Source organism: Melospiza georgiana, chromosome 3, assembly GCF_028018845.1.
Source record: "Melospiza georgiana isolate bMelGeo1 chromosome 3, bMelGeo1.pri, whole genome shotgun sequence".
Lineage (NCBI taxonomy): Eukaryota > Metazoa > Chordata > Aves > Passeriformes > Passerellidae > Melospiza > Melospiza georgiana.
The window spans coordinates 31143842-31170101 of NC_080432.1; the positions used below are offsets into that span (position 1 = coordinate 31143842).

At 37.7% G+C, this 26260-nt stretch overlaps 1 protein-coding gene across 2 annotated transcripts in view; it reads right to left on the reverse strand.

Annotated features, from left to right (window-relative positions):
* The window catches only part of DISP1 (dispatched RND transporter family member 1), an 85441-nt gene that overhangs the window by 38857 nt on the left and 20324 nt on the right, over positions 1–26260 (reverse strand). Inside the window, exon 2 of one of the 2 annotated variants that reach the window (XM_058020184.1) lies at positions 8519–8544. The exons of the other annotated variant lie outside the window; for it this stretch is intronic. The gene's annotated coding sequence lies outside the window, so the exon portion shown is untranslated. The remainder of the gene's footprint in view (positions 1–8518; positions 8545–26260) is intronic. 2 annotated transcript variants of the gene reach the window in all.

Below are 26260 nucleotides of genomic sequence, written 5' to 3' on the forward strand. Positions count from 1 at the left end.
TATGATATTTGTACCTAAAAAAGCTTCCCCCACAGAGGAGTACTTGAGAACCTGCAGTTCATCTCCACATACATCTCAGATCACAATTCTTTATATGACTTTATAAATACAAACATAATTATTACAGACTATTACTGCAAAAAACCTGAAAATTTCATGGTTCACAACTCAAAATTAAAAAATAGAGATTACCAAAGTCTGGAGATAGTTAAAACCTCAGTTCTAGGTATTAACGTGGGGAACATGGTACTCGCTCACTTAGCAGAGGTGTTCTATGAGCTTAAAATCCTACCAGAGGAAATGCTACAAACAGGTCTCAGTGTGTGGTTTACTAGGATATTACGTTCAAACTAACTACAAAAGCCCATAGGCTCACAAGCCTTGTGTTTTGGGAGCTGACTCCTGGTTTTTCCTCAGCTCTGGGTATCTCAGATACAAAACTCAGAACTGGTATCATCCTGGGGCAGATCTTGTGAATCAGTCTCTGTAAATCCAAAGTAGATCACAATTCACAGGCATCTGATTAGCTTTCAGAAGTGCTCTCCTTACTCTCTATTGAAATATGGGAGTTCTCATTTCAGGGTCAAGTTGAACTAGTTGGAGCAAAATGAATTGCTCATCTATAAACACCTTTACTCTTTGTAAAGCAAAAGATTTAACCAAAGGAAACACTGAAGCGCAATTTTCCTTAGTGTGTCCTTAGAATTATGCATTCCAATTGTGATACAAGTCAGCTTGTATCACACAAGGCAGCTTTTCCTGCTAATTGGATCTGGTCTTTAACAGGTGGTGAAAAACTGTGCTGCTTCCCCACTTATAAGGGGAAACTTTTTTTGTTAAACCTGTCTTCCTGGACTTTCTCACTGAGCTTAAACAGGGAAATTTCACTGGCATCAACTACCATCTCCACCTCCCCCACAACATCAGTATGCCATCTAGAACATAATTTTTCTAACATTAATGAATCCTCTAACAGAAAACCAACTTTCTATCCAAGGTAGAACCATTCAGTGTTAACGATCGAGGACAGATTTTATGTCAGAAATGTATTTTGCTCAAATCTATTTATTAAGCAAAACAGCACTACTACAAAGCAGGCAACTCAACCATAATTCAAAATGAAAGTAGGATGGCAATACAGTATTCACTTTCTGAATATCTGAAACACATAATATAGCCTGGAAGCACCAGAAGAATAATCTCAAAGTTACTTTTCCAAAGTCACACAACTCCATGCATTTTTGAAAGACATATCTACCAATAAAAGTATTTCTGAAATGTGTCAGTATTACTGTGTATCAGTTCACTGCAGACACTGTGTCCCTTGTATTTGCTAATCACCTCAAAGAAATGACAAGAGGCACATACTATTTGCTCACCACTTTTATATCAAGGAGGAAAGGGACTACATAAATCTAAAGGATTACAGTCTATTAAGACTCTTAAGATTATATGTACTGCAGAAAATAGTGTTAGTTTCTAAGCACATAAATTTAATGCAGATACTTTGTTCCCAAGGGTGATAGTAAAACAAATGTATAATGTATGTTCAGAGATATGCTTAATAAAAGTATTTGTCCAAATGGGATTTAAATAGTGTATAATATATTAGAATTACAGCCTTGTAGTAGACCATTGCCCTTACAGTACCTGAAAACCAAACTCAAAAAGGTGCTGAAAAACCTTTTCCCCATGCTACGCTTAGGCCCTGCAGAGCCTTGGTTGCCCTGGGTCCCCCAACATATTCCTGGTTTGGACATTTCCATCATCCACCCTTTAACATCCCCCTCTGCATCACTTCTAATGTTGCTACTTATCTTGCCATTCATCTTCAGCAATGGCAGACAAATGCTGACTTCTTTATTCGCAAGTGATTAAAAATACAACTAAGCCCTACAGCATATGGAATGCAAGTCCAGTGAAAAAGAACAGAAGAACTTGGAATGATTCAAGGCAGACCAGGAATGTCAGATTTGATCTGTGGAAGCCTTGAGAGGATAAATGAGTTTATCCTATAAACTGTGCTATTCACTGCCTGGAAATGCATCTATGCAGGGAATCTGGAGGACATCTGCACTACTAATTCAGCCTTGGTTTAATTCAAAATGATCCTCAATGTATCAGGAAGTTCTGTCCATAGGTATACGGATCTGCCAATACATTTTACAAGTACTTTGATTGTTCAGGCAAAGAAAAACTCTTTAACTTAGAAAAAGCATCTCTTATGATAACTTTTTTTCTATCATAAGTTGTGGTTTTTCAATTGAGATTTTAAAATAACATTTTTCACAGTATACTTCATGAATAAAATCAAGTAGTAGTTCCCAGATTTATGTATACAATACTTCAGAAAAAGATAATGAAGATAACCATGGTAGAGACTCAAAGGAGCTGTAGTCTGTGCAAGAAAATGAGCCTAAAAAAACTGAAGCTTGTATTTACAAAGCAGGACAGAGTGTTGAAATGCATGAAGTTTTCTCTCTTCAAACAAGATACAAAGAGCTGCAGTACTTGGCCATGACCATTCCACAGCCTCTCCTAGACTGAAGACATCAGGCAATGCCACTGAGTGCCAGCCACTTGTCTGACCTCTGTCTGCCCACGATCAAGAGCCATGACTAAGCTGCTACCCTTGCATCACAGGAAGTGCAGCTAAAATCTTGAACCTTTTCCTGGCTGGATGCCCTCACCTGCCTTAATATGACGTTGATTACAGGTTCTTCTTGTCACAGTGTCACTCTTCCAAAGAGAGATCCAGAATACGCTGAAAGACTTTGAACATTGCATGTTAATAAGAAAGCCAGTGGAAGTCTTGGGTGTTCTGGGGTCAAATGGGTGATGAAGGACTCAGCAAGTGCTCAGGAAAAAAGTAGAGAGGCTTCAAAAATCTTTGAAAGCCAGACAGAGGGCACAAGAGGTGCTGTAGAAATTCTGATGAACCGCTAATGAACTGGGGAGAATAAGGGTATATGGAATAAAATAACCAATTAGAGTTTAAAATGACAAAATGAGTTCTGCACGTGGCACATGTACTCTGCACATATTTTATTACAGCTACATTGAATTTTTATTACAATTCCTATCCACCTCCAGAATTTCCTGGCTGATGGGTTTTTTTATTTCTTGGATGCAAAAGTCTCTGTTGCCTTTTAGATGCCATAGCACAGTACTCACAGGCAATTTACCAAATGCCTTTTAAAATAAACAACATAGCAGGAAAAATATTGGCTGGTAGGAACCAACCATTTATTTACTACTTTCATACTGAAGTATATTTTTGTGCAATGCTTGTGGTAATACAAACGTAACAGAACGTTACTCAGAGGCACACAGGGCACAGACCAGGAACTTCCAGCTTCTAGCAGCACTTAGGACATGCCAGCACTGCACTGAGAATTGGACTGAGTCAGCTTGATCCATCAGAGATTACAAGGTCATTACTGCCACTGATCCTCACCCCTGACAACCTGCAGAGATCCAAGAGCCTACACGGTGTTGCCAAGTGTTCTTGGGTCCAGAAATATGAGGCACAGACACAAAGTGACTTGAGACTGCAGACATGCCAATGTGAGCTCTCTGCTCCTAAGCATAAACTGAACCTGAAAAGAGAATGCCTGTATCCATAAGGAAATGAAGCCAGAAACTCTCAAAATTGGCATTTGGAAGCCTCTGAACATTGGAGTTAACTGACAATCTCTGTTATCTATCCAAAGAAGAAAGAGAATATTGCAAAATATAAAAACAAAAGTAGCCAGAAACGAAAATCTGGCACTTTAATCTGTAGGTATATTTATTTGAGATACAGGATGAAGAAAATGCAGTGATTGAAATTCAAGGTATTAAAATCTGCATCCTCTTACACTGGTATTCTTCTATACAGTTTTTTCTTCTCCTTGAAGTGTACAAGACAGACCTTCTTATAATTACAGGTCATAATATAAGCAAAACTGATTCAGTATCATCATATCCCTAAGCAGAAGCCTTAAGTACACTTACAGACTCCTCTACTTACAGACTGCTGCCTCCACAAAGATGAAATATTGTCTGATCAATAGAGGACATGAAGTACATTGACGGTCCTTCTCCAGCTTTCCATTCTTTTTTTAATATGCTGGAAACTGGACATTTAAGGCCACATCAGCTTAAATAACACAAAGTCAAAGCACAGAAATAAATTTCTGGGGCAAAGAGGATCTTTCATTATTCACAAAGTGCCTCGAACAGTGTCCTCTCAGTCCCTAGTGTAATGAAAAAGTTAGTTCAATATGAATCTGCAAACAAATACTGTGGAAATTTAAGGCACCAGGAATATTTCTCTATCTACTCTGGTGCCCTGGCCCCCATGGGGAGCACTGACTTTGACCCTCATTCATGGAGAAAGATTCCTAGACTTCAAGACAGACTAGAATCCACAAAAGTGTGAAACAGATTATAGAGAGTAATGTAGGTGTATCACTTGGTGAGAAATTTAGGTTTTGGGATTTTTAGTATGTTGTGGATGGAGGCAAGATGGAGGGCACAGGGTGTCGTCCTGCGTTTCTTCTTCATGCTGCTTCTTCCTTCTTCTTCTTGGGTTTGGGTGGCATTTTCTAATTGGGCAGAAAAGTCCGCATTGTGGCCTCTTTGGGATCAGTTATTGGGTTAAAAGGGAAAGTAATCTAGGTGTCAGTTCTTAATTGGACAGTTTAGTCTTAAAAGACCTTCTAACAAGAGATAGTTGGCCATTTTGTGCCTTCTAATTAAAAGCTGCTGAACTCACAGTAATGAGACTGTTTTACTGATAAGAAGTAATAAACACTTGAGTCCAAACATGAACTACCATCTCAAGTGCCTTCAATCCAGACCCAGAGAAACTGACAACTGGGATCCCCAAAAAACAGAGCCTGATTCTAAACTATTTCCTTTATTGATTTTTGGCCTTTATTGATTTTTTTAAAAAAGCTCTCAAAGTATGATAATGACATTTTACAGCCTTGCCTCTTCTCCCAATTGAAACAAGTCACTGTCAGCACTTCCCTAACTTTCTTTCATTGAGCTTCTGAGATTTTTAAATGTGAAGGCTGAGTTTTATGACATATAAGACTGTCTTGTTTTATCTACTTCCAGAACAGAAATACTAATGTAGATTTAATGACTTTTTTTTTGGTGGACATCTAACAAACATAAACCTTTTATTTTTCATGTTTCCAAATGACATGTACTCTGAACTGAAATGCATATCTGAGGTTCCACAGTAACTCAAGTCCCACATCACACAATAAGCTTTGGAAAGCTATTAAGTTTTAAAATTCCCCACATTGGATGAAACTATTTATATTTCTAAAAAAACCCTGAAAGTTGTGTATTAACCATGAAAACCAGAAGAAAACATTAGATTTAATATTCTGCAAAAAAGCTTTAATATGGAAAATTTATAAGACAGTTTTATTAGCATCTCAAATAGTTTTCAAATACTAATACAAAGAAAACTTGTTAAAAAACCAAATAAATCTGGAAGCAGAATTGAGTATCTATACTTTTGATTTATCTACAGCTTACAATATTTTGAAGGAACTTTTAATAGCTTGTCTTCAGCTGTAAAAGTTTTATTCTCTAAACAGAGTGCTCCAATAATAAGTTACATTAAAATGCAGCTGCATAAACATGTTTACACATGGTTATATTTTCTCATTCACATTCCCTTCTCACAGGTGTACTTTTTCCACTATGAAGTAAGTAAACTTAAATGTATCTTATGTACGTCCACACATATATAATGTCACTTGTAAAACAGTCCAGACTGACCAGGGGGAAAAACTAACAGAATGCTTTATCTGAGTATAAAATAAACAAGTGACATAAAAAGCAGTAATTCTACCACTTGTACAACACCAGCACTGAAATTACAACCACTAGCCTGATGGCAGTGAAAGCGACTATTGCAGTGTAATTTTTTTTCCTAGACAGGAGAAATGTATTTTAGTAATACTGTTTTAATAACCACTGCATTAACATGTCTGTAATCAAAAAAGTAATAAAGAATTGTATTTCTCCCATCATTTGGAGAAATTCATATAGCAACAGTCTAGAAACTACAAGTACCACTGTTTCCATTTCACTTAGGGAAGCAAAGGAAATGTCACTTTTTTTCAGATTCATATTCTTAGTTCAGGAAACAGCAAAGTCTTGCAATGTATGGGATTCTTTCAAAATATATAAATTATTTTTAAGATAGGGACAAGTATTTTGAAATTAATTTAGGGAAACTAAAAAGGTAAAATCCATATTTAACACAACTGTGTAAGTATTGCCATATAATGCTTATGCAATATTAACATTTATGGGCAAAATAAACTCTTATGTTGCAGATATCAGAAAACTATTCATTTTGCTATTCATTCACTTAGCTAAGTAGAAGGTTCTTGCTATTCATTTAAGAGTAAACTGGGTAACAAAGGCAATTCTGAAACACTTTTAGAACATTTCTTGTACCTATTGCACATTCAGCTTTTTGCCTTCAGCTTAGCCTAGCTCTCTTGGCTTAGTAAAACTAACGGGAGAGGAAATCCCTACCAGCATTTTTGCTCTAAAGATTTTCAAAATTTGCTGCCTAAACCTTCAAACAATACATGAAAGAGCTCCCCCTCCTTTTGTGCTCAACCAACATCACACCTTCACCTTTCTTCACCAGAAAAGTGGAATAAGCACCAGAGCTAATATTTTTTTTCTCCCAGAAAAAAAGAGAGATCTAAGTGTTTGGAGTAAACAAGCATTGCTAGAGCCCAGAGAGGACCTTTTATTTGAAGTGAGCTTTATTGACACACTAACAAAGGCCTGACAGACAAGGCAGGAGAAAATGGTATTTGAGCACAACCTCAATGTTTGCCCACCAGGCTGCTTGCCTGCCACAGGCTTACCCAAACACAGCCCTTGCAATGTGAAGTCAATATTTTCTGGCTGTCTCTTAGCAAACAGATGTGAGCCTGGGAATTCTTCATACATTCAGATAAATCAAGAACCAGACTGTTCAGAGCCTCAGCCTCTGTGGCTTTAGAAGGAGATGTCAGATTTCTGCAGAAGCCTGTGATTTCACACTACTTTGACTAAAATAGTTATTGACAATCATGTAAGTCACATAACTTCCAAAACTCTTCACCAAGCTTGATATGCTTCCATTTCATCTGCTATCTATGGGAAAAACCATGAGACAAGTCTAAACTACAAAACACCTATGTAACATTTCCCTATGGATTTTTCTATGCTATCTCTATTCCTTTTGTATTATGCCCAAAGGTTGTGAGGTGTCTTCTCAAAAAACTGATCTGGCGTTTTTTACTGTGCACAGGTTCCCTGGAGCCACGTAGTTCTGACTGTACAGTACAAAACTTCTGTTGTCAGTACAAAACTGCAATTGCAAACCTTTCTGATCAATGCTTGACTCAAAAAATCTTTTAGAAAAGCACACGGTACAGAAACACTGCATTACAGTTGTAATACAAACCCAGATAAATTGCTTCTCTGCATGAGATCCATTTAACAGACCAGATTTTTATGCAGAAGATGACCCAGTATTGACCAAAATATCTAAGGCAAGGTACTTGAGTGCTTTTCAAGCTTAAGGGTACCTCTTGAGATTTACATTCAATAAATACAGCTGTATATCTACTTAAAGATGGAATTCAAGAGAAGACTTTGACTAGATTACTTTATATATTCTGTGATGTATATAGAAATTCAGACAATACTGATTTTACCATTTTGTTGAATTCCTATACAGGCTTCACATGCTCAGTTTCTAGGAATTTCATTGTAATAGGATTTGGTTCTCTACTGGTTGTATGAACTCTAGTATCAGGTTAACTCTCTTCACACAAGAATTAAGCAATCTAAAGAGGATCAGCTGCTGAAATGTATTTAGGAGTACAGTATGTTTCCATACCCAGGATTTGAGGATCAGGACTCAAAAGCAGCAAGACTGATAGCAGTCTGCAAAGGAAGCCAGGCTATGAGAATTGAGAGAACACTACTCAGTGTTGGCCATTAGGGACTACAACTGTGCAGTTGTTGGTTGTTTTTTTTTTAATATCCTGGCAAAGAGGAGTGCCTGGCTATATGCCAGCAGTACCAGAGCTGTACAAAGTTAACACCAACAAAGCACCTCCATATCAGACATGGAGACGAGCAAACAGCAGCTGTTGAAGATTCCTGGCAGCCCTAGGCAGCAGCAGCTGCACAGCCATTCCATGCCTCCAAGGGAAGTTTGGTCCCTCTGCAATTCCCTCCCTTCCATCTCCCTCAATTGCATCATGTACTTGTTCCAGGGCATGGGCACTGGCAATTCGAATGAACCCCAGCAATCTGTTTACTACCAAGCCATTGAACCTTTACAGCAAGTATTCAGATATTAAACCCTGAATATTCTTTTTATTCTTTTTATAATTTTAAATCTTACTTCACAGAACAGCCTTGTTTAGTCTACAGATTTAACAATCACCAGCAGATATCGTTTTAAAGAGCAATGCATGCAAAATATACTGACCTTCCCAGCAAGAGCTCACAGGCCAGCTATAGAAAAAAAAATACCAGCCTCAGTAATGTTGCCCCATTTGTCAGAAGATATTAATCTTTGCATATGCCCTTTCCAAAACGAGTAAAGTATAAATCTACCAGCAAAAAAAAAAAATCTTTCTCGAAGAGTTTGCTTTAGAAACAAAGCCAAAAATAATCTAACCTTGAGGGAATCATCCCTTTGGGATTTGCATGACTTGTTCATACTCGTATGACACATCCATGTTTTTCCTCACAGTGGACAAAAAAAACGATCACATGGATCTGGTCACAGTACTCAAAGGCACACAGAGTTATTGCTAGGCATTAGTAGAGATTGTAACACCAGCCAGCGTTCCTTCCACCTTTCTAGTACAGCTCAGTGTCAGCTGCCAGGCAGGACCAACACTTGGTGCACATTGAGTGACCCTGAGCTCCTTAGTTACTGGCACATTATAAACCAGGGGTGAGAGCAAACTGCTCACACATATCAAGGGGAAGGGGGCTGGGAAGAAGGGAGGGAAAGGAACCTGGAATGCTTACCCAGGGTCAAAGGACAAAGAATTTCAGAGCCAGGTGGCAATTTTAAGAGGGAAGTGCCTATCATGCAAACATGTGCTCAATCATGTTCATCCACACACTTCCTCTTCAGAGATTAGTTTTAATCCCAATAAATTTTCTAAATTCAACTCCCCACATACTTACACAAGCTTGTTTGCTGGCATAAGGATGGTTGCTACAGCAGGCAAGGATAACCCGATGGAGGCAATGCATTTCTTTCAGTGGCACTGATGATTTAGGTTCACTTAGGAGAACCCAGGCATAAAATGTGTATATTAGAGTACAAACTGCAAAAGCAATAGCCTTTACAGGACTAAAGACAGACTTTTTAAAAATGCTTAAGGAAAAGCATGCAGTACATAGAATATAACTAAAAGGCAGAAATGCAAATCATAGGGAAAAGCATGATGCACAATCTCTGCCTCTAATTTTTCTTACAAAAAGTTATTGCTGAACTAGTTTTGAATTCCCACAAAATAACAAAGCAGAAACAAAGGGCCATGTTCAAACACTGACAAACTGCAACTCCAGTTCCCTACATACAGGACTTTCTTTCATTAGGACAAGATGGAAAACAAGTCAGTGATTAGCATTTTAATTCAATACTAAAACATAGTGGGGTACAATTGGTAAAGGCACTGATGGGCATTTTCCCAGGTTCCTTGTTGAATGACTGCACTTTTTCTTTCAGAAAAAAGAAGTTAACAGTTCAACAACATCATCATCTGCTATGACTTTCCTCTCAAGTGCTGCAGTACTAAGCTCCTTGCATGGCCACTGTAAACACTAAGCAGGAGCATGATGCTCTTCAGATCATCAGAGTATGACTGAGAGCAGTCAGGCTTCTTGTGCACAGAACACACCCCAAAGACTCCATTGCCATCAGGAGCTAGTTTTCATGTAAACATGTGAGTGACAGCAGATAAAGCTGTATTCCATTAAAACGGCAGCAGTGAAACCTTCAGAAGGAGGTCATTCAAGGAAAACTCTGCTGCACATTACTGATTCTGCACAGTACTTCACAAAAGCCTCATAACTGCAAAAATAAAAGCACAGATTCTGTTTTATTTCTTATGCTCACTCCTCCTTATATTTAAAGGTGGAAAGAAATATTTCCCTCAGGAAAGGGTGGCCCAGTTCATAATTTCTGGATTAAATCCATTACTGTTAGCTGCAAAATGAAATTATTAGTGACAGGTTCACCAAATTACCTCTCTACAGAGGTCACTGGAGCTTCCTAGAAACCTAAAACTGCCCCTGTAAATTTAGCTAATAACAACTGAGTTTTTGAAAGCAACTAAATTAGAAGTAAACATAATAAAGAACCTGCTTTAATACCCTAATCTAGTCATGCACTGTAGTACAATACATTTTCGTTTCTTCACTTTGAAGTTAGAAACTGAGAAATAGAAGAGTTTTGACATGCATCACTATTACATCAACATTTTATATCCACAGATGTGGATGTAGAATTTCTGTTGATTTTTGAATATGCTTATATCTCTTTGAACTATAACACAAATCAAGAATGATTTTTCTGGCAAGCACACAAACCATAGCTTGGTTAGCACATTTAAAATAAGATTATGCAGAGGTTTAAAATAGGATTAAAAAAAACTTTTGTCACATACAATTCTATTATGAAATGAATCAATTTTGCAATATTAAGAATCTGAAAAAAATAAAAAGAAACCACATGAACAAAAACGTTACTTTCATTCTATGTTTACTACCACCATTTTGAAGTTTTGCTCAGTTATTGATGAAGCACCTTAGACAGAAATTGTTCAATTCACCACTTTATAGGTTACACTTAGTTATGCTTAATCTTCTAAGACAGTTCATAAACTCTGTATACCGTTTCATGTAAAGTACATACAGAGTTCTCAAAGTCCAGCCTGCGTTTTCCCCTTCTAAGGAAGTGACCTCACCACCAGATTATAAAGTCCTGTTTCTCTTACTAGTGCTCTCTGTTGCTCTGGTCCCGTAAATTTTGCATTCCTAGGAGTACAAAGGATGCCTTTCATCCCAATCCAGTAAATAGCTGAGGAGTGAAGAGTCCACTACTTGGTGAGAAACCTCACTTCAGCAGGATTTCAGCATTAAATCCAAGACTTCCCTATCTCAGGGTTATCACACAGCTGCCCAGCAATTATATCCCAGCTTCGCAGGACATGTGCAGACATTGGTGTGGTGCTGGGACACTGGGGCGCTGGCAGGAGCAGCACTGGGCACAGGTGTGCTCCCCAGCACACCCAGTTTGCCTGGCTGCTAGGACCACAGAGGGACTGGATGTCACATTTGCTTACACCAACCTCTCCACTCCTCCCACAAGCAATGAGAGTCTTCATCCCCACTGTCCCTCCGAACTTCTGATCTACTTTGTCAGAGGTTACCTTAAGAACTCCCAGAAGTAATGTCATTCCAACCTAGCCAAATCCATTCTGAAATGTCTGTTTTTACACAGTGTAAAACAAACACTTTGAATTCTACTGGTTCATAAGGAATTGATAGGTAAAACGGGGTTATAACTGAATTACTGGGGAAGAAATGGAAAATCCCATGAAATGGTCCTCGTAAGTCTTAAACCAAATGAGGGTCACCTGTCACAACTGAGCCCTGTTCATTAGTATTAAATGGAAGTCTAACAGATTTCTTATGGTCTCACAAGCCTTAAATAGATTTAAAATGTGCTCTGTTGTCATTTATTTTACCAGTAGAACACTGCTATGCAAAGATCATAGAATCCCACTGACCCTGGTCACGAGTTCCGTGGAACTATTACCAAAATTCCACAGTTGCCAGAGACCTTGAATTTGAAGCAGACTGATACTAATTTGCAATTAAGAGACTAACTTACCATAGAGTGCAGGTTTCTTGGTCTAAATTCAGTTTACTATGAACTCAGTACTCTTTGCAATTCCTTTTTTCTGCTTACTATTGTAAGGGGTTTTGTTTTAATAACTAATATATCTCATGGAACAACTAGACATAGCCATAGAAGATAAAGATGCAAAAGGCTGGAAAAAGAGCTTGATTAATCAACTCTAAGATTCAATATCAGCTTTTGTATAGGACATACCTGATTCTGAACAAGGAAGGCAAATATGCTCTGTGCTGCACTAGTCTCTGTATCTTTGTGGTAGACAGCAAGACTGTACTATTCCACTTCCTCTTGGCACTGGGCGAGTAAATTGAAAAAAAATACATTCTCCAGTGTCTAGGCTGGGCAAATGACCTGACAGGAATAAGAATTTCTTTGAATTGTTCTAATTCAGAATTTGCAAAATACTCTCAGTATTCAGAATTTGCAAAATACTATGATTAAGAATAAGCCAAGAAAGGACAGGCATTTAAATATTGAAGTGTTTCTTATCCTGCTAAAGAAACTTAGAGGTAACAGTATTAATTAAAGTAGGTAACCAAAATGTTGAGAAAGTCTGCAAGGAAACTGAGCCACTGAAGTCTTGGAGTGGTCTAAACTATCTCCAAATATTATTTTATATTGTATTTCAGGAGTCTAGGTCCTCTTGCAGAGCAACTTCTCCTAGCCTTCAGACATTAGGTGATCTAAAATTCAACAAACTCTGTCAGGGGCTGTGCTGAATTTTCTGCCATGTGGAAACTGTAAAAATCAAAATTATAGGAAGGGACATGAAAAAAATATTATTAAAACACAACAGTGATGGTAAACCTTGACAACTTTCCAACAGAACTGACTGGAAACCTACCTTTTCTGAAGACCTATACAACCTGAAGCAAGCCGAGTGAGAGCTAAGAGCCCTGAGGCATCAGATAAAGCTACCCAAGCAGTCTCCTATCCATGGATGTTAAACTCTATTTACTTCTACAATGAAATTCAGGGTTTTTTTTATTTTAGCTTTTAAATTGGATGAAAAATATAAATCTAATTTCAAAATACTTAATTTCTTTCCAAAAGTATAGTTCTCTTTATCCAGCCAACTCTATATAGCATCTTTCTGAAAAACACAGCTCAAAATTAAGTTAAAGGATTATTTGAAGTCGTCTTGCATAAATACAAGTCAAGTATCAGCTTAAGTTAATATAACAGTCTTTATATAGGCTCATAAGTCACACAGCAAATTCTGGCAGAAACAGACTTCAGTCTTTCGACACATTCAGGTATTTGAAGATGGTGCCAAAAATCTCCCAAAGATAAGTGAAACACACCAGGAAAACTGGTTTTAATATCCAAAGAGTTACTCAAGCTCAATTGAATTTATCAAGATAAAGAATACATTTTTCTTGCTATGCAGAGAACAGATTAATCTTTCTGCTCAATACTGAACAGCTGTTGAAAACAACAGATGCTGAAAACTCTCTAAGAGATTCTACAAAAAATCTTTTATAGAGTAAATTACTTCTCAACCTAAACACCAGAGCTTCTATAATGAAATCAATTTCTATGCCATGGCCTTAATTTCAGTTTACTTCATATATTCATTCAACCTACAGCCCCTGAGCTTTATATTAAAGAAGTTCTCATACCAGCAGCTGTCTTCCATAAAGAGCCTCATTCCCTTAACAGTGCTAGTATTTGCTCAGTGAAATATTAGCTTCTGCAACGTGTCAGAAAGGGACTGAACAGCAACACACTCTGATCTGACAAAAACAAAACAAAAAAAAAAAAAAAAAAAAAAAAACAAAAAACCTAAATAAGAACAAAAAGACATACTTTCAAAACTGGGTGTTTTATTCTACATAGAACAGTTCCTGCTGATTCTGTACTCCAAAGTTGAAAATTGTAACGTTTCACCAATTTACCAAAAAGTTTATGTTTTTTTCAACCAAGACTTAAGCCAAATGTGTCTCAGCACTGGATCCTACACTTCAATTTCCTTCTACTTCTGCTATTGTCACACCAGCACTTCTAAATATTTACCCTTCCCAGATTCCTAAAATAGAAGAAGCCAGGGCTCTTTTGTAGTGCAGATGATTTCCACAGACCCCAAGCAGTGCAGAAATTCTCACGCTTTCATGGGAGGGAACTGGATTTAGATGACACTTTGCTCCTGACAGGGGAAAGTAATCTTTAATAAATTTAAACTGAGGTGTCTTTCTAACACAGAGGGATTATGTATATCTTCCCTATGTACAATGATAAACATTAAAGGTATTAGGAAACATTCCTTAGAGAACTGCAGATGTACATTTTTCATAAAGTGTAGATATGAATAAACTGCATCGAAAGCTGGAAATGTTTAGCACTACTGAAAAATTAGTTTTCTGTATACGTCACTTCAATTTATCTTCTGAAAAGTTAAACTGTCATTATAGATAAGGATTCAATAAAAGCTTAATCAAAAATGTGAAGGCAGTACTAAAAAAATGCAAGCATAAACAACATGAAAAAGAAAAATGCATTTTTATGCTTAGTGGATCTTTTGGAGTCTCCATAGGAGCAACTGAGTCCTTGGTATCAAAGAGGGAAGTCAGCTTGGTCTTTGCTGGCATCACAAATCCAGCAAAGTGACCTACAAGAGAAATGCTCCATATACTGTTTATTTATTAAATCAACCCCATAGTGTAGAAAGTCATGCTACAGTAAATCTAATGGAGATATAAACATGTAAGATACTACAGAGTCATCTGAGACAAAAGCAGTTTTCCTATTTTTTTAAGCACACAAGTTATATTCTCCTACTTAACAGAAATCTGTTGCTAAGGATACACAGAAGACTGTTTAAAACTTGCTAAAGCCATTGATTGTGTCATTTTAGCTGAAGCTTTGAATAAATGTGAATTTATTCAATATATTATAGTATTCTTTATTTTGAAGTTGTCAAATTATGCACTCTAACTAAAGAATATCCTTCCAGAAAATCTTTGTGAGCACTGAGCCTCTTTTGTTATCAAAGTAAACATTTCCTTGTGTCTATTCCGTCTGATAAAGTTGAATCTTGCCCCCTTTATGGATGCTGAAAACTTGGGGGATAAGAATCTAAATGAAATCATTGTTTCTACATATTACAGAATTCCTTAAGAATCCATACAAGTGCATAGTAATTGACAGAGGAATGTAAAGAAACTTAAAATAAAAGTGGTTCTTGCGCAGTGGGGAGCTACAGCTTCTCAATACTGGACTCAGAACACATGGGCAAATCAAAAAAGAGGGAAGAAAACTGAGGTTGTCCCAATCTGCTTTTCAGTCTAAGGCAGGAAAAAAACCAAGTCATCATTTTTAAAAAAACAGGACAAAAATATTTCAAAGGAATGGCTGTTATTGTCAAACCCACTTCACACAGTTCCACCAGTCGATCAAAAGCAATCTCTCCTTATACTCCTGGTACTGCCCCATTCCTCCTCACTTTACATGGACCTTTGTTTCTTTCTCGTCTCCTGCTTCTGTTTTTATCTCCTCTTGTCCTGAATTTCCCTAATTACAAAGCGTTCTAAATCAGAGGAATCAGAAACTTTGATGAATAATTTCTAGAAGCAGCAGTCTAGATAGAGAGGAAGAAATCTGCCTCTGTCCTGCAGGCAATCTCCCTGTGTAGAATACCTGTCTGCATAAACACCACTTATCACTGCAAGCAATTCAGATGTGCAGGACAGTTTGAACAAATAACCAAAGAGCTGCTGTGGGCACACAGGCTCCACAGACCCCATTAAACATTTTCACCTTTTAATAATTGCAGTGACCTGTACTCTGCACTTGCATCTCACAGAACACTCAAGAGCCAGTCACCATAATGTTCCTTCATTAGGCATTCCTTGAGTTCTCCAATTTAGGGTAAGATTATTTCCAAGGTATTTAACCCTTAAGGGAAAGAGCTGAAAAACAAAATCTGAAGTTTTATTCATAAGACTAGGGAGAAACTGTAATATTCAAAGTCTTCATTAAAATAACTTCAGTGGATATCCACAAATTGTAGGCACGTATTTTTCTTAACCTTTTTTTTTTTTAATAGGCATAACAGTTGACTTGGAAGTCATTAAAAAACAAACAATTGTTTACCTCTCCCATTTAAAGCTCATAGCTGAACAGTTAGGGTTTCATGCATTAAGTAACACAGCTGCTGGCTTCAAAACCAGTAATTATGAGGAAAATTTTAGGCTGAAAACAAAGCTAAACTTTTCATAGTCTCCCAACTGCAGTAACCAAAAGTTGAACACTACTGAAGATTGGACCAAACTTTTTGATAATCTTTATTCTGCTTTTCCCTTTTATCTGACTTAAAACGTATGTTTTCCCCAAAACTGAATTAAAAGCAGAGAGGTAAGACAGGTAGCTGAACAGGAAACTGTAATAGCATTAAAGTTACATGGATATGCAGCAAATAAATACATTGCTAATGCTGACCAGCAAGGTAAGAGTCCTATTTTCAGCTGGAAAACCACTTTTAAAGAGCAGTCAAGGTGAATCTGCATGGAAAGGAACAGTCTTAAAATGGGAAATGTTTAGAGAGAGAGTTAACAGTTCTGCGTACATAATAAATAACATCCAGACAACACACCACAGATACAATTCTTTCCAAATAGTGCGCTATTCTCAGGAATCTTGCCCTCTGCAATGCAGAATGTATGATGTCAACTCTGGAGAGCAAAGGCAAAAGGGAACAGGAGAAGAAAAGGCACCTAGAAAGAAGCAGCCCAGTTTTAGTTGGAATGATAACACACTGAAACCTGCTGTGTAAGGAGAAAAAGCAATTTTAATCAGCTCTTTGTGTTACTCTTCAATAGAAGATTTTAATGATAATGAAAAAAGGGAATCTGAAAAAAAATCTAACCTCAAGCTACATAAAAAAGAGAACATGTTCACAAAAAGAGATGAAAACACTTATTGCCCTTTCTTCCGATCATCAATGCAGACCATGACATTCTAGGTCCATATGTCCTATAATCTAAATTCCCATTGATGCTCCTCAATAAAAGCAACAAAGAAGTCACTTTCTGGTTCTGGACTGAACACAAGTGAGCTGACAACTCTAACAACACCTTCCTAATCCAGCAAAATTAAAACCATGAACTTCTCAGAGCCTGCACAAAGCAACCCCATCCTTCCATACCCAGCCACAAGAGTGACTCCTGAGAAGCAGCTGACTGCACACAGACTCAAGTCTCTGCTGGAAATCAGACTCATGTGTTACATTTGATGTACTTTAGGCAAGTGAAGAACTTCATTAGAACATTCCAAACAGGTTTCCAGGTACAGCAGCCTATTGAATTAGGGGCTAAAGGAAGAGGAGCTGTCAGTTCTAAGAGTACCGGAAAGAGAAACAGGAACACAATTTCTGGGGCTTCTTAAATCACACTTCAAGAGCTATTGTTACTAATAGCTGCTCTGAGCTGAAAAAACGGCAACCTTGGAGGGCAAAGGTCAAAGAATCCCTACTGGTTTTCCCCGGATTACTCACAGAATTAATAAAATCATTTGGAAGGCAGCCTTGAGGTTATCAGAAATCTCCCGTCACATTCCCACAGGAAACTTTTCCAGCACTTCTGCTTACAACTCTTTAATGAACTGCAGTTCTGAAGCAGAAATCCTCCTGCCTGCTAGCAGGTCATGCTGGAATGCTATTTGGCCACCTACGTGTTTTGTGTTCCAACAGCTAAGTTACAAAAAAAAAAAAAAAAAAAAAAAAAAAAAAAAAAAAAAAAAAAAAAGGCAATACATGATTCTGAAATAGCTTTTAAAAGCATTTAGTGCATGTACCACTGAAAAAATAAATGTCAAAACTTATGTATCAATATTATTACTGACAATATAAGCAAATTGTCTTGATCTTTCAGTACATACTCAAATAGAACATTGCCTTAAAGCGTCATAGAAAGTGTTCCTCCTTCAGATATTTAATAACACAATAGCACTGGAAGAGCTGCCTAGGGAGGTCATGGAGTCTCTCTCTCTGGAGACATTCAAACCCCACCTAGACACATTCCTGTGTCATCTGCTCCAGGTGACTCTTGGCAGGGGATTAGACTGGTGATCTCCAGAGGTCCCTCCCAACCCCAATGAATCTGGGATTCTGTAATAGGTCTCAGGCAGGTAGAAACAATCTGAACAATGAGAGTTTGAAGTTTAATTGAACTGCTTTGACACACAAAAAAATCCTAAATATCAACAGAACTAAAGAGGAATATGATTCAAACAGATCCTTGTCAAGGAAGGAATTGTACAATTTTAGCTACAGACATGTTTTCACTACACCATGTTTAGGTACTTTGAGGATTTTGGCCCAAGCCACTATTTGTGCACAAGTACCTCATATTCTGAGCACCTGGTTCAATGAAGTTCCCCACAAAACAGACATCAAGGTGGATATCAAAAATACAGCTTGCCAGCCAGAAGCTCAGACATTCACCGTGAATTGGTGATGGGAGCTCAGCAGGAGAACAAGCCAAACTGGTACAGCCACTAAAGGACAGCTCATAGCCACAAGAATAAGCAGAAACTGGTAGAGAGCAGACAAATAAAAATGACAATACTCATGGCAAAGCAGGATTTCAATTTGTCCTTAATGTGATGGCCTTGGCTAAACACCTAGTATTGCTGGAAGTACATCTAGAAGTCTTACACATCTGAAAATCCATTCTTTTGGCCTTTTGGACAAACTTTCTGAGAAGAAAATGAAAGGACTTGAAGGGGGTGAACCTGTCTGGGAGCAAGAGTAACACGAGAGAAGAGACTGAATGCATGTCATCATCAGGTTGGAACCTAAGAGAAAAATAAAATCCCCAAAACTTACTTCTCTCCCTAAAATCAAAAAAGAGGCCAAAATCCCCAAAGCAGCCTGTAACAGGTAAGAGTCTGAGTTAACTTTTTAATCAGTTTGAGAGAAACTAGTATTTGTGCAAGGATTTTGCTGGTTCAATCAATACACTCATTGGAAACTTAAGATAATCAGGCACTGACTGTCACAGCTTAAAACAGTGTTTTGCAATATTTGACTTCCCTTCCTACATCCCAGGCAATCCAAAATGGATTCCACGTAGGCAGAAAAATTAAGGGTCTTTAGCCAGTCACATCTGTTTTACTTGAAAAGTTATAAGCAGGACAAATTTTACTTGAAAAGTTATATGCATCACGAGGCAGAGGGAGCAGAGACATCCATCCAAATACATTGCTCTTAGTTTCCAGAACAGAAAGATAAATCAGAATATGGAATGAGATTATGTCTCATCTGCTGTATATAAAATTTCACTGTCCTGAGAATGGTTAACAAGTAGAACTTATTGACCACTTGATCATGCAAACCTTTGCATGTTTTTTTGCACATTAGAACCAGCCCTAATGAACTGAAATATTTTAAGTCATAAATCCTGTTGCACGACATGCAGTTTTAACAAATCCCACAAGACTGCTGTTGTCTGCTATCTGGGCACTGCTGATTCACTGTTTTCATCCATGTGCTGCAAAGATTGCTGTCACATGCAATGTTGTGCATCCAAGTTCATCATCTTGTTTGTGTTGGCAGAAACTTTTGCCCACTCTTGACAGAAGCTTAAGATGATGCTTAGAAATTCCTTAATCAGGGCAGATTCTCCCTTCTCCTCATACAACTCATGTCAGGGAGCAGGGAGGAAGAGAAGACAAGAGAAACAAACCTATTAATACACTCTCAGACCAGAGAAGCATGGACACATAAAATTTTGATAATCCAAGATACCAGTTATCTACACTGGTTCCATCTTCTTTGGAGTTAAATCTCCAAAGAAGATGGAACAAAGGATATCTCTTGCTTTCCCTGTACTGCTACATCATGAGCTTGGAGAACTGCATGTCCTGCCTTGGACTCACTGATTTCCATCCAATCCCAACAGCAGCTCTTGGCCCCATTCCTTTTTTTGTACCTTTTTCTCTCGATCAGCAGTAACATGAATGAAATTTGCCATTTAAATAGGTGGATAACAGCAGCTTGCCTGTCTTGGCCCTTCAGCTACCTTTAACTTTGGAAACTGCTAGATACAAATATTCTATCTGGATGATGCTTTGTAAATTGAAGCAGCACAGTGTCAGCTGAAACACCCAACAGATGGGACAGACGTGCACTGGCTGGTGACATCCATACCAGTAGGGATGCAGCAGACAAGGAAATGGTTGTAAATCATGGAGGTTATGGAAGAAAAGACTGTCTTGGAGAAGTCACAATGATAAGATGTGTGGATAATTTGCATTATCTGAAAGTAACAGTCACATCAATTTCCTCATCTGTCAATCTTGAAAAACGACAGAAAATTTTACACTATGAAAAACAGGTGTCTGTCTTGGAACTACTGGTAGCTAGAGACATCTATCAGCTTTCTGACACTTATTTTTGTAGATTTTTTTGAGCCAACCAAGTTTGACCAATAGGCAAAGTTTCATCCTGCCGTTACACAGGGAGTCCAATGACTACCAGCCCAATATCTCCCTAAAATTTGCCCTGCATACCCCTCTGTCAAAAAGGTTAACAATGACTTTTTTCCCCTTTTTGCATTGCTTCACCAGTGACGCCCTGTTTTGGTTTGTCTGATTCCTGCATTTTCTGGATGATGACTTCTTGTCAGAACTATGTTATCTTGGGACTTCTAGACTAAGATGTTTCAGACAGCAAGTTTAATAGAAATTACCATCACAATCTCATTCTCTCCACAAAGTAACTGGTATGGATTTATTATTTCATCTATGCTATCTTCAAGCAAAAATTTTCATGTCTGAAACAACACAGTAAAAGCAGACAACATCTACACTCCATATTTGAGTTTAGACATTACCAACAAAACAATTATCAACAAGTGTCTATTTAAATATTCATAAAGCTATTAAAAACTAAGAAAATTTTAAATGCCTTAACTTGAAAACAAGGATTGAGAACTCACAAAGATACCAAAGCACTAAATATATGCACACAAAATAGTTAAGAAAATAACTATAAATCTTAGATACTAGGAGTGGGAGAGGAAGATCTCTAGCATGCTAGCTGATACTCAGCTTCAGGCAGCATCCATAAAAAAATGTTATCAGATAACTTTTTGACTGCTCATGCAAGTTGAACAAACAACTTGATTTCAGAACTGAGAGTAAAAAGTTTTACTCACTGGAAACATCAGTAGTGATGGATAGTTGCCTTTTTGAAGACTTGCCTTCAAAAATGACCTGATATTATTTCAACACCCTTCAGAGATTATCACTGGGGCAGAAGATTGCCAAGGATGTTCCAGTCAAGGCCTCTACAATGCAGTTTGTCCTGGGTGTGGAAAGCCACATGAATTAGCTTTGCAAGGAAATGTGATTGATTCCTTGGCTGAAGTATCTTGTTGATCTTGCCTACTACATGAATATAAAGTACCTTACTCAAAACCCAGAATGTAATCAAATCTGTGTAATTGAAACAATCAAAAGGTGTGACACTGATGGCAGATTTCTAATACTCTTAATACCTGATTAATACCAGGAATATGATCTCTTGTTTATCTATTCTTTATTTGACGTGGAAAACAAACTAGTACAAAGTATTTGTGCTCATTTAGGAAAATCACATCTCTGCAAAGGATAATTATGATAAAGAGCAGAACAAAGTTTCTCATTATCAGAATACCATGCCACTTCACACTTTCTACATAGTTTCTCTAAGAAATCAAATTTTTCTTAGAGTGAAATAGCAGTTGTACCTGGATTGAAAGTAAACAGTCTGAACTGATCAGCCTTGTGAGGGGATCTCAGTGTAAATTTTTAAGTGCAGCTCTGCTTAGAATTTCAACAAAGTAATTAGATATAGACACCTTCAAAGTGCACATGTGTATACTGATCACTGAAACATATGGTACTGCAGAAAGGGAGCCAGTACTTCTAACAACATTTGAATAAAACATTAATTTTTAAAAAATCTGTACTCTACAGGAAACATAAGAGTCTGAGAGAATACCTGAGCAGGTCTGCTTTTCATTTTTTTCAGCTAACATTACTTATGTCTGTATCAAAAGCTTCTTTGGAAGCATCAGAACTCCAAATACCTTAACATAATTAGAGTGCTTTTAAACTTTAGTTATTCCATGCTTCTTCAACCCTTCTGTGTACACTGCAGGGGACTGAAGATCCAGTCTGTCTTCCCTCTTGCTGACCTAAGGCAGCATCACACCTCAGCCTGTCCTGTTGGAACTAACAAGTGCAAAGCTTTCCAAGTCACAGCTCCTCTTCACAAAAGCTAAACTGTCAGTATATTAATCTGTCTGATGGAGAAGTAAGACTTACACCATTCTTTCCCCTCTGTCTGCAAGCAGAAGTAAAACAAGTGTTTAATCACAGTATTTGAGAAAAGAATTGGCTGATGGGCTCCAAGTTAGCTGATGTTGCAAAGCAACAGCTAACACAAGTAGTAGAGCAACTATCCATTGTTTAAGCAAAAGACTTTATGTGCTACACAATATCCAGATTTTTTTAGAAGGAAAAGTGAAAATTCACTTGTCTTTATCCTAAAATAGAATTTCTACTTCTCATTTTACTGGTTCGGTTTCTTTTTTTTTTTTTTTTTTAATAACTAAATCCACAGTTCCTATATATCCCAATGCCCAAACATATATTGCATCAGAAATATATTTCATAGACCGAGGTGCAAAGACTCAATGAACAGAAACTTTGCCTGTGATGATATCAGCCAGTCGCAAATAGAGTCTGTGTACACTGTCAATACTGGGGATACAGGCCAAAAGCCCTGGCTCCCTCTCTGGAGACCCTGACAGAAAACAGTATTTCACTTTTAAGGTGGAATACAGAAAGAAAAATAATGGATCTGCCTTTTATAACAGAAATTCATTTGGATAGATGAACAAACAGGTCATAGCTTCAAGCTATGAGATCCGGGGTGGTTTTTTGAAGCTGTTTGTTTGTTTTTAAATATAAACATACACACTCTTACAGTCCTATTTTTCTCAATGAGCTTTATAAAAAATCTGTTATATTCTGCAGCTTTGCAAACTGAGACCATATGTGAGCATTATACACACTACAATAAAAAGGCAAGCTGCCTGTTCAGCTGAACATCTCTTCTTGCACATGGACACAGATGGAAGCAGCTGTTGCCACTAAACTCAAAGAGCTAAAATGCATATGAGAAATTGCTCCATTCCCTAGGCAGGACCTGCTCTTATGGACTGCAGCAGAGCTGGATGGGACAGAAAGTAGATGCAAGTAGAAGGGGGAATGACAAACCACCTCACATCTCTTGAAATGAGCTCTGCAAAGATACTCATCTAGCTCTGAGATGAAAAGACAAAATACAAACACCACTTCCTCCTGTAATCACTAAACTAAGCAGAAACACGAAGTGCATAGTTTTATTTTACAGCACAGCACAAACAAGAATTAGTCTTTTTGTACCAAACCATTAAAACATGCAATCAGCCCATCAGGTCGCTGTAGGAGGATGGAAAAAAAAATGTAGTATCTGCAACACTGGCTTATACTGGAAAAACAAGGAGGTGGGAGGATGAGGTAATGGAAAGACAGAAAGCAGTTTATCACCCCACTCACTCTCCTCTCAGAGAAGACTCAGAGCACTCAGGAATAGCAGGGGACTATGTTCCTACTCATGACCTTTTTTTGAAGTGCAGTGCAAAGTCTCAAAAAGTAAAAGTCGGGGACGAGGCAGAAATCTGTCATTCCAGCACACCTACTTCCAGCTTAAAACTTCAAGGCAAACCAATTCCTACTTCACAGTCTGCTGATTTGCTCTACTTTCCATGAACAACGAATGCTTAAGAAACTTTAATCTCTGCTTAATCATGTTAAAATTTTGCCTCTGGAATCTTGAATGTCATCAGTGGCAGTAGTGGGCCACTGAAACAAAACACTCAACAAGAAAAAGAAAACTAAGAATCTCCTTGCTGGAGAAAAGTGAGCCAGAAGTCTCTTTTCTTGAGGATTTTGAAGACAGGTTAGTTTCATTTGCATGTTTTTAGACAGGCACGCACCTTTAGTAGGAGAAATCACATGTAAATCAATACAGAGTTCTCTCCAATATTGAGCAGGTTAGGAGAAAACATTAGCAATACTGAAGCGTATCTGTTTATGGAATAGAAAAGGCATTCCTGCTTTCTGCAGCTCATTAAATCATGTCTGTCATCGAAAGCAGCTATAATACTACAAATTGTAGTGTAAACAACTGTAGGTATTTACATTTCTGTGACTGAAATATAGGAATGATTGTGCTGACTCAATCCACAAAATAAGAACTTTATGAGCCTCAAAACCAACAAAACATCTGATTCTTCAGATAAAAGTATGATTACCACAAAATTGACAACTCTATAGTGAATGCTTCCCCTAGGAGTCATTTGAGCTGTAAGTCAATAACTATGATTTTTTTTAAAAATAATGCTTGAATAATGTTTCACTTTTGGAGTCTATGACATTTTTAAGGTAGGTTTCAGACATGGCAGAGGTCCTATCTCTGCATCATCAGTTCTGCACCATGGAACCAAATTGTCTGATCTACAAACTATGCGTCTTATAAACAAAGAATCGCAATTTTTGCATTTCTACAAAGCAAATAAATTCATAGAAGTAGTTAATGCTGGACACTGCTTTCCCTGTCATAGAACTACTTTGCAATTAAATGACTAAAACTCTCAAGGCTTACATGAACACACAGTACCTCTCTAATATTTAGGTTTTATTATAAAGGTGCAGTTCTGCTTGGACAAGTAGAAGGTAAATATTTTCAGCCAGTGGCCTTTTAGAGATGTTGAGTGGGTAATGTAAACATGGGAACAGGAAAGCACACATATGCAAGTTTTATTTGCAACTTTCACCCCCAGTTCTGTTGCCTAAAAACTATAAATTTTCCGTTTCTACAGAGAAAGCATGCCAGTATCTTCACCCAGACAAAGTACTTCTTCCATCAAATGAAAAAGGGTTAATTCCAAATTTCAGGTACTCCTACAGCCATGTTAATTACTCACCCAAGCAATGAGGTAAACCAAAGGAAAAAATCCTACCAAGTCAACAATTCCATGAATCACAAAGAAATTGTTTTGCTTCCACTGACAGGATCGATGTTTAAGTGAAGCACTGATGTAATTTTAGTGGCACACCCTCCCCTGCTGCAGGACCTCACCCTCCACAGCCTGTGCCCAGCTTCCATCCCACCCAAGCACATCCATTAGGTCTGCACTTCTCCAGCAGGCTGCACTTATGTCTGCACTATATTTTAAATCATTTAATTGTTCTACCTGCTTTTTAACAGAGTCAAATCAGACATGACAATAATTACAAGCAGAACAATGAAAATAAAAAAAAGATTCAGTAAAAAGATTCCTCAGTTACTTAATAGGCTTTCAAATCCCATATATTCAACTTTGCTGTTTCCAGTTCTTTAGAGATAATAATGGCTCATTTGAATGTTGTTATTTAAAAGTCAGTTAATGCATTTGTAAAAATTTACCTTTAATGCAACTGCCACCCAAGACCTCTTCATCATTGTTCTTGATTGATCCCTCTGGTCCTTCTCTCTAAGTAAGCATTCTTATCAGTACTTCAGCATCTTTCCCCAAGTCCCTGCTTGTCTTCTCCATCAGCATCAAGAAACCAATTCCCAATCACAGAATTTCCATCTGCCCTCCATCCTAATTTCCCATAGTAAAAACAACACTCCTGTCATTCTGACTTTCCCAAGTATAGAGTGGAAAAAAAGCCCATCCATATCAAAAGACACTGAACTTAGAGAATTTATTTCCCCTGCTTACTACTACTACTTACTAAAAGATACATGGAGAATAACCACACAGAGAGGTTCATCAGAACTGGGAAAATTCTGTCCTCATAGTCTCAAGACTTAGGAGCCTCACACATTCCTGACCTTGCAATTTATATTCCCACCTTACATTCTTTCCCCCCCTCAGTTGCCTGCATCTCCTGGGTTTGCACACAGCACCTTCATTTTCTTCCCCATACTTCACATGCTTTGAGCAAGATTCAGCTGCGTAAAGCCACCAGGCATTTGGCATATGGAACTAACAAAGCAGGAAAGAGAGCAAAGCCTTATTACAGGCAGATGTTGCTGCTCTTACTGCAGCTCCATGCTCAGGAGTCTCGTTACAAAGAATATTGCTCCCAGTTGCAGCCTAAAAGTGGAGAGAAATACAACAGAAGCAAAGCAAGCTGTCTGCTCCTAACGAAAGAACATTCAATAAAAATCTAAATTTGGCACCTTAATGTCTTTGAAATCAATCA